The sequence below is a fragment of the Octodon degus genome, unplaced genomic scaffold (assembly GCF_000260255.1).
Source record: "Octodon degus isolate 3935 unplaced genomic scaffold, OctDeg1.0 scaffold00065, whole genome shotgun sequence".
In the NCBI taxonomy this organism is placed as follows: domain Eukaryota; kingdom Metazoa; phylum Chordata; class Mammalia; order Rodentia; family Octodontidae; genus Octodon; species Octodon degus.
Genome location: NW_004524641.1, coordinates 5,935,065 through 5,947,309, shown reverse-complemented (window position 1 = coordinate 5,947,309; position 12,245 = coordinate 5,935,065). Strand labels below are relative to the sequence as shown.

General features: G+C 37.7%; 1 protein-coding gene and 1 pseudogene across 1 annotated transcript in view; both read right to left on the bottom strand.

Annotated features, from left to right (window-relative positions):
- The window catches only part of Cir1 (corepressor interacting with RBPJ, 1), a 42,111-nt gene that overhangs the window by 16,344 nt on the left and 13,522 nt on the right, over positions 1-12,245 (bottom strand).
- LOC105742668 lies at positions 6,324-6,867 on the bottom strand (annotated as a pseudogene).

Below are 12,245 nucleotides of genomic sequence, written 5' to 3'. Positions count from 1 at the left end.
CTTTAGACCACTGAGCCATCTCACCAGCCCAATAAAATATATTTTTAAAAAAACCTATCAAAATTTTTAGTGTAAAGAAGAAATATGTTGAGAGGTAAATTTGCAGAATCACTTTCTAGGGCGGTGGGTACAACTCAGAGGTAGTCTGCTTGCCTAGCAGTCTTGAGGCCCTGGCTTCAGTCACATGCATCACAGGAAGCAAACCAACCCCCAAACAATTATTTACTATTTCAAATTAGAGAACCAAAAAAGAAAAAAAATATAAACAGAAAATAAGACAGAAAAATCAATTGTGATGAAAGTTGGTTCTTTAAAAATCAATAAAACTGATAAAGCTCTAGCCAGACTCACCACAGAGAGCGGGCATAAAGTACTAATGCCAAAAACGGAAGCATCCAGCAGTATAGATCTCATGGACAGAACACAGGCAGGAAGGGGATATGATGCACAAAGCTGTGCCCTAAATGGTATTTACAAGAAATGGACCAACTCCTTGAAAGAACTCAAAACAAAGTAACAATTTCAATAGGCCTGTATTAAAGTCAATCAACAATTAGTAACTTTTCAAATCAGAAAGCTTCAGGCCTAGATACTTAATATTAACAAATATTTAAAGAATATTTGTTATATAGTTTTTTAAAAATTATATTAATAATCTATAAAACCTAGAAAATAAAAGCAGATAGAATATTCTCTAACTCATTCTATGAGACTAACTGTTCTAATACTACACCAAAACCAAACACACACAATACAAGAAAGAAAATTACAGGACAGACTCTCTCACACACACAGATGTAAACACCCTTAAGGAAACATTTGCAAGTTGAATCCAACAATGTATAAAAAGGAATCAGATGCCACAAGCAAGTGTGATTGAATCCACACATACAATGCGGGTTTGATATTTGAAAATCGGTTTACATATCTATCAGGCTGAAGAAAAAAAAGTCATACGATCACAAATTATGTTTACATAAGCAGCACCAAGTGGGGTGCTCCTAATAAGTACTCTCTGGTAGGCCAGGATAGGGCTTCAGAGCTGGCTCAGCCACTGTCAGTGCTGTTACAGGGCTGAACTAAATGGTGGATGTGACGTGTGCTTGAGAAGCAGGCTGAAGGAGGGCTGGCACTATCCAGCAGAAGCCCTTCAGCAACACTGGGTCTAGCGCTCCACACTGGGTGATTATTTCCAGCTACCTGTTTGCTTCTTCTTCTTTTTTTTTTTTTTTTTTTTTGGCATAACCGGGGATTGAACTCAGATCCTTGCGTTTGCCAGTCAAGCGCTTATCCTACTGAGCCATCTCCCCGGCCCTGAGCCATCTCCTCGGCCCCCTGTTTGCTTCTTGAACAGAGATATCTGGAATTGAAACATGGAAAGATGTACAAAATCTTATCTAGGAAAAAGAGAAGCTTAACAAGTAGAGTTTTGCTTTATATTTTTTGTAGACAACCTGACACATTAATCTGTTTTATAGGCACCTACACATACTTGTATTTTTGTGGGCTATAATTTTTAATTATTATAAAACTATTTACTCTGCTGTATGTGCATGTCTGAATATTTCAGCATAGCAGGAAAACAAAAGAATGGAATGTCTAAATTAGGCAAACTTGTAGAGACAGAAAGTAGATTAGTGGTTGTCTGCAAGACAAGTGGTTGTCTGGAGATTGGACGATGGGGGATAGCTAAGGGACATGAGATTTCTTTCTGGATTAATAAAAATGTTGTGAAATTTATTCTGTAATAGAAGTATAACTCTAAATATATTAAAGTAGGTAAATTGTATGGCATGAGTATGTTATAGTATAATGAAGCAGCAAAACAAACAAAAAAAAAAACCCCAAAACCTCACTAAGGCTGGTGAGATAGCTCAGCAGACTAAGCACCTGCTTAGGGATGCACAGGGACAGGGGTTTGATCCCTGCCACCACAAGCTGCACTGGCCTCGCTCATGGGCACACTGAGCTGGCCACCGAGACTGGGTGTGGTGGCGCACATCTGTAATCCCAGGGATGGGGAGGCTGAAAACAAGAGAAGCACTAGGAGTCCAAGCTGCATAGTGAGACCCTGCACCAAATACATAAAAAAAGAAAAGAAAAAAGAAAGAAACCCAAACAACAAAAACAGAAAAAGCCTTGTTTAAATATCTCACTGTGGACTAAAGAAAGATGTTTAATTTTAATATGCATTAAAAACACAACTGACAGGGCTGGGGAGATAGCTCAGTAGAATAAGCGCTTGCCTGACAAGCTCAAGGTCCTGAGTTCAACCCCCAGTCCTGCAAAAACAACAACAACAACAAAAAAACCCAAACCAAACCAAAACAAAAAAAACCCCTGCTTTGGGCCAGGGAGATGGCTCAGTGGAATAAGCACTTCCCTGACAAGCGCAAGGGTCTGAGTTCAATCCCTGGTTCTGAAAAAAAAAAAAAAAAAAAAAAAAGTAGAAGAAAAAAAACCCCACAACTGACAGATGCTGGGAGTTACTAGTAAAAATCAGGGCTTTCAAGCACATATAAAAGGCAGGTGGGCTAGCCAGCTCCTTATACCGTAGAACAAAAATACAAAATTAAGCAACCATAAGGCTTACAAGTTTTATAGACAATTTAGACATATCTGGAGTAGAGGAAAACTTATAAAGTTAAGGTGATCTTATCAGTAGAAAAGATATTCTAAACCAGCTTAGCCCAAAGAAGCATTTTGATTGCCTAATTTAACTTTGTAAAGGAGAAGTAAATCTTATAGCTGGTCTCTGTAAACCTCACAGCTGGAACATTCTAACAGCACCTTGCAGTTTCCAGTGATCAAAGTAAGTTACTTTATATACTAAACTAAGAATTTCATAATAGAAATAATGTAACACCAGGGGGTGCAGTTATCATGAAATAATTACACTCCTGGGAGATTACAGGCACAAGGCTGTACCCCAGGGGTGTGATTATCCCATGATAACCACATCTACTGAAATTGCCTTATTGCAAAAATAATCTCTATTCACTGGTGAGGCATTATTCAATAGGTGATTTTTTTTTTTTTCAAATGAAAAGATCTTTTTTAGCTTGAATCAGCAAGTGGATAAGGAAATTGGTCAGTTTATCTTTTATTGTATTCAAGTTTAGAACACAGCATCACTATTTGCTTTCCTATTTGAGGTAGAGAGTTCTGATTTCATTTTTGAGACATCTTTAAGAGTTTCTATTAGTTTAGTAAAGTATTACTATTAAATTCAGGTCAAACTGAGTGATACACTTTGAAATAGTTTATATTTCTATGTATAATTTTTAATTCTTCTATAGCAGTATTCACTTGAAAATTTATAAATGTAATTTACCTTCACTGTTGGAAATATAGATAAGCAAAAAAATGAAACTATCTTAGGTAATCATACCCACTCAAATACAACCACTGTTAATACTTTGGTCTCTTTCTAATCCTTTTTTCTAACAGTATCTTTTTTTCTATATACATGTATACCTATATGATATAAAAAGAATATGAAAGATATAAAAAGGAACAGATACAGCTGTTTTATGCCCTATTAAAATTTGACTAAATGTTGCAAACAGTATCCATCACCAAGAAATCTTTGGGGCCGGCCGAATAGCTCAGTAGATTAAAGAGCCTGCTTAGGCAGATGCAGGGGCCAGGAGTTCAATCCCCAGGGCCTGCTGTGCGCCCCCCTCCACCGTCCCCCAGTGTGTGCTGAGTACGAGATTGAGACTAGGTGTGGTGGCACACGCCTGTAATCCCAGCACTTGGGAGGCTGTAAACAAGAGAATCACTACGAGCCTGATCTATGCAGTGAGACCCTGTACAACTTGTCCTAAATACAACAAAAAGAGAAATCTATCATTTCAATTGCTACATAGTACAGAATCCCATTGTAGCACTACCCCACAATTCAGATGGTTAATTTCTCCCTCTGTCTTTACAATCTTTGGTGACTAAATCATTAGTGCCATGGTTTCTTCTCTGTGATAAATCTGTGACTCTATAGTAAGTAAAATGAAAGTTAAACAAACAGAAAAGATTACTATACTCCCAAATCCTCAGCTGTTCTTTTAAATAGCTTAGGTTGATCAATCTCAAATGGGATGGCCCATCAGAAATGGATTAGTAACTTTTATCATCTGATGTGGTACATCATGGATGGTGAAAGTTACTAGCTTATTTTTATCACAGTTTTATGGAGTTCAATTTATTTTATTTTTTTTTTTTATGTTTTTTGGCAGAACTGGGAATTGAACTCAGGCCTTGGCGCTTGCCAGCCAAGTGCTTATTCTATTGAGCCATCTTCCTGGCCAGTGGAGTTCAATTTAATGCCTTCAGAATCCGGAAATTAAAACATTCTGTGTATTTACCAGTATTTGTTTTCATAGTTATACTTCATCAGTCTGAAAGGAAAAGCAGGAACAGAAATCTAACTAACATCTTGCTCTTTAAAAACTAAGAAAAAGAGGATCTGAAAACATCATATCATTGGGATATATGTGTGCCGATGTTTATAGCGGCACAATTTGTGATAGCCAAATCTTGGAAACAACCAAGATGCCCATCACCCGAGGAATGGTTGAGAAAGATGTGGTATTTTTACACAATGGAGTATTATTCAGCTATTAAGAAAGAATATTTTTCTGAGTTACACACCTATAATATTCAATAACGGAACTTAGAAAAAAAGGGGTATACCGATGAATGTCCATTTTGTATCTGTGTATTCAAAGAGGTTGGGATAGATATATAGTTGCATTCTCTTAATGAATAGAATGATTTGTTCTAATGGTGTTTGTAAATAGGATCACAAGTCCGCATCTTGTACAGCAATTAACCACTAAGAAGAATATATGCAGTGTATTATTTGTTGAAACTGTCCTTCTGATATGATTTGAAACTGTCTCATTGCTATCTGTTTGTCAATAAAACTTTGAAAAAAAATAAATAAAAACTAAGAAAAAATAAATAAATAAATAAAAATAAAAACCAAGGCTAAAAAAAAAAGACTAAGCTAAATAACTGTTTGAGAGTCAATTACCATAAAAGCCTTTACAGTGCACAGTAACTCCCTCCTCCCCCGGCTGGCCTTGAATTTGTGACCTTATTGCCCCCGTCTCCTGAGTGTCAGGATTACAGACACGCAGCAGCATGCCTGGCCTACTCACTGCTTTCTGTTCTAATCTGAAAATAATTTTAACACGGGCCATGTATGGTGGTGCATATTCGTCATCCCAGCACTCAGAAGGCTGAGGCTGGGGCAGAAGCATCTTTATGAGTTCAAGGGCAGCCTTCCCTGACTCGTAGCAAGATCCTGTCTCAAAAAAAGGGACTATAAGGGAAAATATTAGCCTTCTAAAATATATGATAGTTAAAGTTTGAAAAGCCTGCTTTAAGGTTCTTATCCAATTGTAATCATATATCTTTTTTTTTTTTGTGGCCGGCTCATCCCACCCTGGGAGCAGGGCTGGCGCGGCATGTGGTGCCGGGGATCGTAAATTTTATTTCTTTGTAAGTAACTTTTAGTTTTGTCCTCTCTGTTATCTAATTAAATAATCAGTAACTGTTTATTAAATAGATTCTTATATAAAATTCCTTTTTTTTTTTACTGGATTATAAACAGGGAACTATTTTCCGTTTCTGTGATATGCCGGTATTTCTGATAAGGTTGTAAAATGGGACAGAGTCTGTGTCTGTATCAGTTTAGAACACAAAGTTCAACAACCAAAACTTAATGGCTTAAATACAGGCTGTCAAATACACAGCTGCCAAATATAATCATTTGAAAAGGCAAACAAGAAACTTTAGTTTGTTTGTTTTTTTTTGCGGCACCAGGGATTGAACTCAGGCCCTTGCGCTTGCCAGGGAAGCGCTTATTCCACTGAGCCATCTCCCTGGCCCTAAGAAACTTTAGTTTTAAAAATTTTATTTTTTCTTTTTTGGCGCTGGGATCAAACCCAGGACCTCACATACCTTAGGCAATCATTGGACTATAGAGCTACATAACCAGCTCATGTAGGAATTTTCACAGAGGACCCTTTCTGTTATGTGGAGCATTAAGCATAGAACTTAGGGGCTCCAGGCCAATGCTCTACCATGGAGCCACATCCAAGCCCTACAGAGGGTGCTTGAATCAGTAAGTACCCGTCTACCATAAAAGGTAGCCCTTCTAAAATTTAATGGGTTAGGAGCCAGCCAGGGAGATAGCACAGTAGAATAAGCGCTTGCCTGGCAAGCACAAGGGCTTGAGTTCACCTATTACCACATAGACCCAACATTTCCATTGTAAAAATCCAGCACAAATAAGAATTACAGATCTTTATTTGAAAATCTGATCTGCCAATTTAGCGTTTTCCACCAACTCATGGAGCAGAAACTTTCCCAGGCTTCACAATCTTCTGCTTACATGCTGCCTTTGCGGAAGCCTTAGCAGCAGCCATGGCAGTCTTTTTAGATGCTTGCTTAGCCTTTTTTGCTTCCTTGGCAGCCCTGATAGCTTGTTCTCTTTGGGCCTTTCTAACTTCTGGTTTCTGATTCCTCTTGGCCATTATGTCAGCAAGAGATGCACCAGTGATGGCCCTCTGGAATCTGACTGCTCATCGTGTTCTTTTCTTTTGAATTTCTTCTGACTGTCCCTTTTTGTGTTTTCTTCTGTAGAGGACAGTCCAGTTTATTTGCCGAGGATTTCTCTTGGAAAGGAATGCAGACTTGCATTTTCCATTTGGAAACTGGAAGACCTTCCCGTTGGTCCTGGCGTAGTGCCTCCTGTGTCCTGGGTAGATCTTGTACCCGCTGAAGCTGCACAGCTCGACCTTCATGGTGGCAGCCGGCAGCCAAGGTGGAAGATGGCGAAAAAAAGTTGAGTTGGTTTTTTAAATTTTGTTCCATTCATTTTGTTGTGAATAAGTTCATTTGACTGAAAAATAGTTCCATAGTAAAACTCCCCTCTGAGTAGAGAGTAACAACTTCAATGGTATAAATACAGGAACTGAGTTAATGGATATAAAAGAAGGGCTAGAGAAGAGCTAATAACCAACAATATTATATCTGAATTCACATAATCATGTAGCATGTGATTGTGGGGTTTTCAATACTCTTTAAAAAAGGTTAAAGTAAAAGTTCTTCAGGTCTTTGTCAGTTGACTTTCTAATGCAGGCCCATGAAAAACCAAGCCTGCTGATTACTAAAAGAAAGGGCTAGGACTGGAGTCTATTCTCTGCTCTCAGAAGCAGGATCATCATGAGATGTGGCTGGGGAACCAAAGCTATGACTTCTGCCTGCTCCAAACCAATCAAAAAGTCAGACAATTATAAGGAAGCCACATGGTGAGAGTGAAAAAACAGATGAGAAAGATGCAACCCCTTCCAGAAAACAGAATATACTTTTAAGATATAACAACTGACCTCTGGTAAGTGGCAGAAAAAATCAGAGTCAAATGAGTTCTTAACATATTAACTACCCCTTTATTTTCTTTGGGGTTTTATATGCTTTGGGGCCTTTCTCCTTTATTCTACCAGCTGGATAAGAAAGGGCAGGCTGGGCCGGGGATATGGCTCAGTGGAATAAGCGCTTCCCTGGCAAGCGCAAGGGCCTGAGTTCCACAAAAAAAAAAAAGAAAAAAAAAAAAAGAAAAAAAAAAAGAAAGAAAGGGCAGGGAGGGAAGCTATGTGGGTTTCTAAGAGTACCTGTATGGTAGCATTTTGGGGAAGTTCTTTCTTCAGAGATTTTTAGACCAAAGTCTATCAATTTTGTCTCATCAATGAGTAAATACTTTTTTTTCTCCTTAGAATTGTTTTCTTACATAAACGTGCATTTAAAAAAAAAAAAAAACACAATATTTTATGTCACAATATTTTATCGTCCTTCACCAAGTCTAAGAACTATATAGTATTACTACAGAAATTGTGTCAAACTTAATAATGGACCAAATTCCTAAACTACTAATATGAAAACAGATGTCTTGAATTCTACAGCTTGCTGAAAGAAAACAAAATTTCTAGCTGTAAGCAGGGGCAGGAGGTTATAAGCTGACAGGGTAAACCCAGATGGAGTGACCATGAGAGTCACTAGGAGTCTCTAAAGCGGAGGCCTTGGGGCCTGAGGAAGGGCTTCACATCTAGTGCATCTGCCCCAGTAGAGCAGCTCTACTTTTATATACTGTAGGGATCTGTGTAAGATTTTCTTTAAAAAAAAAAAGGTTCTCTACCTGAAAAACTGCTACAACTCTGAATTATACAATCATTTGTCCTGTTAAAATCAGAAGTTGAGGCTCATAGAAGTAAAATTACTTCAGGCTCAAGGTTAAGAACAGTATTTCTATGATGATCTATAAATTAGTATTGGAGTAGTGCACATTCTCTCAAAACATTTCTTTCTTTTTTTTTTTTTTTGGTGGAACCGGGGATTGAACTCAGACCCTTGCACTTGACAGGGATCTCAAAACATTTCTAACAAGGCACTAAGGAATTTAAGTTAAAACTTCTCATATTTACCTTTTTTTTTGTGGTGGTGGGGATTGAACTCAGGACCTTGAGCTTGACAGGCAAGCACTTATTCTACTGAGCTATCTCTCCAGCCCTAGTACCTTTTCACAAAAAGAATTCAAGTGATATAAGCCAAATGAGATCAACTTTTCTTTTTTTTTCCCTTGGTGGAACTGGGGATTGAACTCAGGCCCTTGCGCTTGCCAGGGAAGCGCTTATTCCACTGAGCCATCTCCCCGGTCCCCCGAGATCAACTTTTCTTAAGAAACAGTAATGTACATGTGTAAATATCGTAGTTTCCCTAGTATAAGAACTCATAAGAAGAAATACAAATAGAAAGGTGTATTACAAGTAAAAGGAAAGCAGGATTTTGAGGACTAACTAATTAAGAGAGGGAAAGGAAAGAGTTAGGAAACATGACAATGTCAAGCCATACAGTTATATGTAGAAGATGGGCAAGGCAATGATCCTGAGAATCTCCGGAAGATTTTTGAATCCAGCAGTTAATTGGAAAGATTCTCATCCTGACTAACTATATATACTGATACCTGTGAACTAAGCAACTGTACTGCAAATGGTAATCTGTAATAGTAGTTTCATGTTTGGAGTGCCTGTCATTCTGATTTTCTGAATACGGGCTGCTTGTCATGACATGCCAGTTGCTGCTATGCTGTCTCTTGGGTAGATGGTTGTTCAAAAAGAAGGGGGTGGTGAATGAAAGCAAGAGACAGGAAAAGGAATACTGCGGGACTGTCCTGCTTCAAGGTTGTATATGGTTAGTTTTTTTGACTTACGTGTAGACATAAGAAGTATATAATTCTTTATGCCTATTTTTAAAATATATTCTAATTTTAAATTTTTTTTTTTTTTTTTTTTTGGCAGAACAGGGGATTGAACTCATACCCTTGCACTTGCCAGGGAAGTGCTTATTCTACTGAGCCATCTCCCCAGCCCTTAAATTTTTTAATCATATTCTGTAGGAACTTTACGTTCAACATATCAATACTTGATGAAAAATACCTGTTACATGTTATGCCTAAGATGTTTGATATTCAGACAGATAGTGAGGTTAAGCTTAACAACCTAAGTTGTATGGTAATAACAATAAGCTTGTCTTCTGGATGGTTAACAACATAAGTTTGCAGATCAAATTAGAGAAAAAGGAGGGCTGCAAGGAAAGCCAACATTTTGGCCTTAGCCTTCTAAGGTCAATTAAGACTCAGGACATATGAGAACTTGTACTGTAACGTGACGTTACTCAGTAATATCCCAAATTTTCTGATCAAGGAGATTATGGGGCCAAAGAGGAAAGTGATCAGTGATGTAGAGTGTGCCTAAGGAGAGTCACATGGAAAGAAAACACTCTCTTAGGCTTTCACAGAGAGCACATTGGCCACGCAATGGCTGTGACGCATCCACACGGCTGACACTGACAAAGGTTCTACAATCTGAGGTACAGGATCTCAGGATAAATCCTGAGGGGATTTCACTGACCTTATCAGACCCCAAAGCTACAACTCTTGTTGCATAGGTCCTGCTTTACCTTGGTCTTAACCATCCAGCAGAAAAGTATAAAAACGAAATATAAGAAGTGAAGCCATGGTGTTATGTTGAGTTGTAGGGGACTCAGGTCAACAATTTCTGACATTGCCAGTCAAGCGGAAGACCCAATACTATTATGGGCTGCTGGACTCTTTTAGAATATTTTGCTGAGTTTACACACCTATAATATTCAAATAACGGAACTTAACAAAAAAAGGGGATGCAGATGAATGTTCACTTTGTGTCTGTGTATTCAAAGTGGTTAGGATAGATATATAGTTACATTCTCTTAATGAATAGAGGGATTTGTTCTAATGTTGTTTGTAAATAGGATATCATGTCCGCATCTTGTACAGCAATTAACCACTAGGAAGAATGCAATGTGTTAATTATTGAAACTGTCCTACCAATTTGATTTGAAACTGTCTCACTGCTATTTGTTTTTCAATAAAATTATGAAAAAAAAAAAAGAAAAAAAAAAGAAACAGTAATGTGCAGGAAGGTAAATAGCTTTCTTTTTTTTAAAGCCAGTTTTTTTATTTAATAGACATCTACTAAGTGTGATGCACAGTGCACACATAATACAATCAGATTCAGCTAAGTCAGAATCCTGACTCTTCCACTTACAGGCTATTCTGAGGATCCAAGGCAATGTATAGCATTTCTGAAACACTTTTCACGTAGGATCTCTCATTTAGCCTTCAATCAAGTTTGTGAGGTTGATAATATAATTTTACATATGGGAAGACAAACTTGGTGAGACTAATTAAACATTTCAGGATTATTTGGTTCTAAACTTTTCACCATATCATGGGTAAGTTACTGAGAAGCACAGAAAGAGGACTAGGATGTGACAGCTTGGTGTAAAAGTAGCATAAAAAATAGAAGAGCATAGCTTTTTTTTTTTTTTTGCAGAACCGGGGATTGAACTCAGGCCCTTGTGCTTGCCAGGCAAGCACTTATTCTACTGAGCTATCTCCACAGCCCTCCCGGCAAATAGCTTTCAAATACAAACCAATTTTAACATATTTAACACCTTTTAAAAGTCAGTTTTGGGGCTGGTGAGATGGCTCAGTGGTCTAAAGCACCTACTTAGAACAAGCTTAGCAAAGCACAGGGACCGCGGTTCAATCCCACAGCACCACATGCCAGCCAGGCCCGCCCCCTGGTGGGCTGAGCTGGCCACACACACACACACACACACACACACACACACATTAAAAAAAAAAAGTCTTTTTTTTTTTATTTAAATGAAAGGGAAATGACTGCTGAGTCTTTCAGTCCTTAGCTCTCTTCCTTTTTGCAGAACTAGGAACTGAACCCAGGGCCTTTACATGGAGCTACAATACATAAATAAGTAAGCAAAACAATGGTCCAGTGACACCTTTTTCATGAGGATTTAGCTATCTATTGACAGGTTGTTCTTGTTCTAAACAGGCAATAGTTTTAAAATAGTATTTTTATTTTGAGACAGGGTCTTGCTAAGTCACTCTTGGTGAGCTCAAACTTGTGAGCCTCTTGCCTGAGACTCCCTGTACCACCAAACCCACAGCCTATGTTTAAATTCAGCAGAATCTAAATATCAGAGTTAGCTATTCCTTCCCCTTCTAATTTTAGGCTATTAACACAATAAATTTTATTTAATATAGATTACTTCTGAGATCATGTTCACAGGGCCTTCAGAAATATTTAATTCTAAAAAAAATTAAAAAAATTTAATTCTATTTCACAGCATTACAAATTTTAACACATACAATCAGTTTCCCATTGATCAAATCAGACACACATTTAAATACCACATTGTTTCTCTGGTATAAGAAACCAAAGTGTAAATAAGGCCCAAAATGTATAACAGATATTGGGAAATAGGCAGAAAATGTCCACGGATCATCATATTGTAGAAATATGTATTAGTTAAAAATACCCACAATGAAATGATACCCAGAGAGATTAAAGAACATGCTATTTTATCTTTGTCTAAATACTAAAACAAATAAATCATGTCTAGTGCCTACCTGAGCCATCAGTGGGAACTGAACTTGCATTGATTCCAGAAAGACCAAACAAAGGACACTCTCGATCTGTGTTGACGTGACCCCATTTATGACATTTAATGCATCTCACATTTCGAACCTGAGAAACAGTGAACGTTACTCTGATTACTAAAATACTAAGAGTATAACCAATGTTCAACTCCATATGTCATGGCAAGGCTTAAGTTAAATT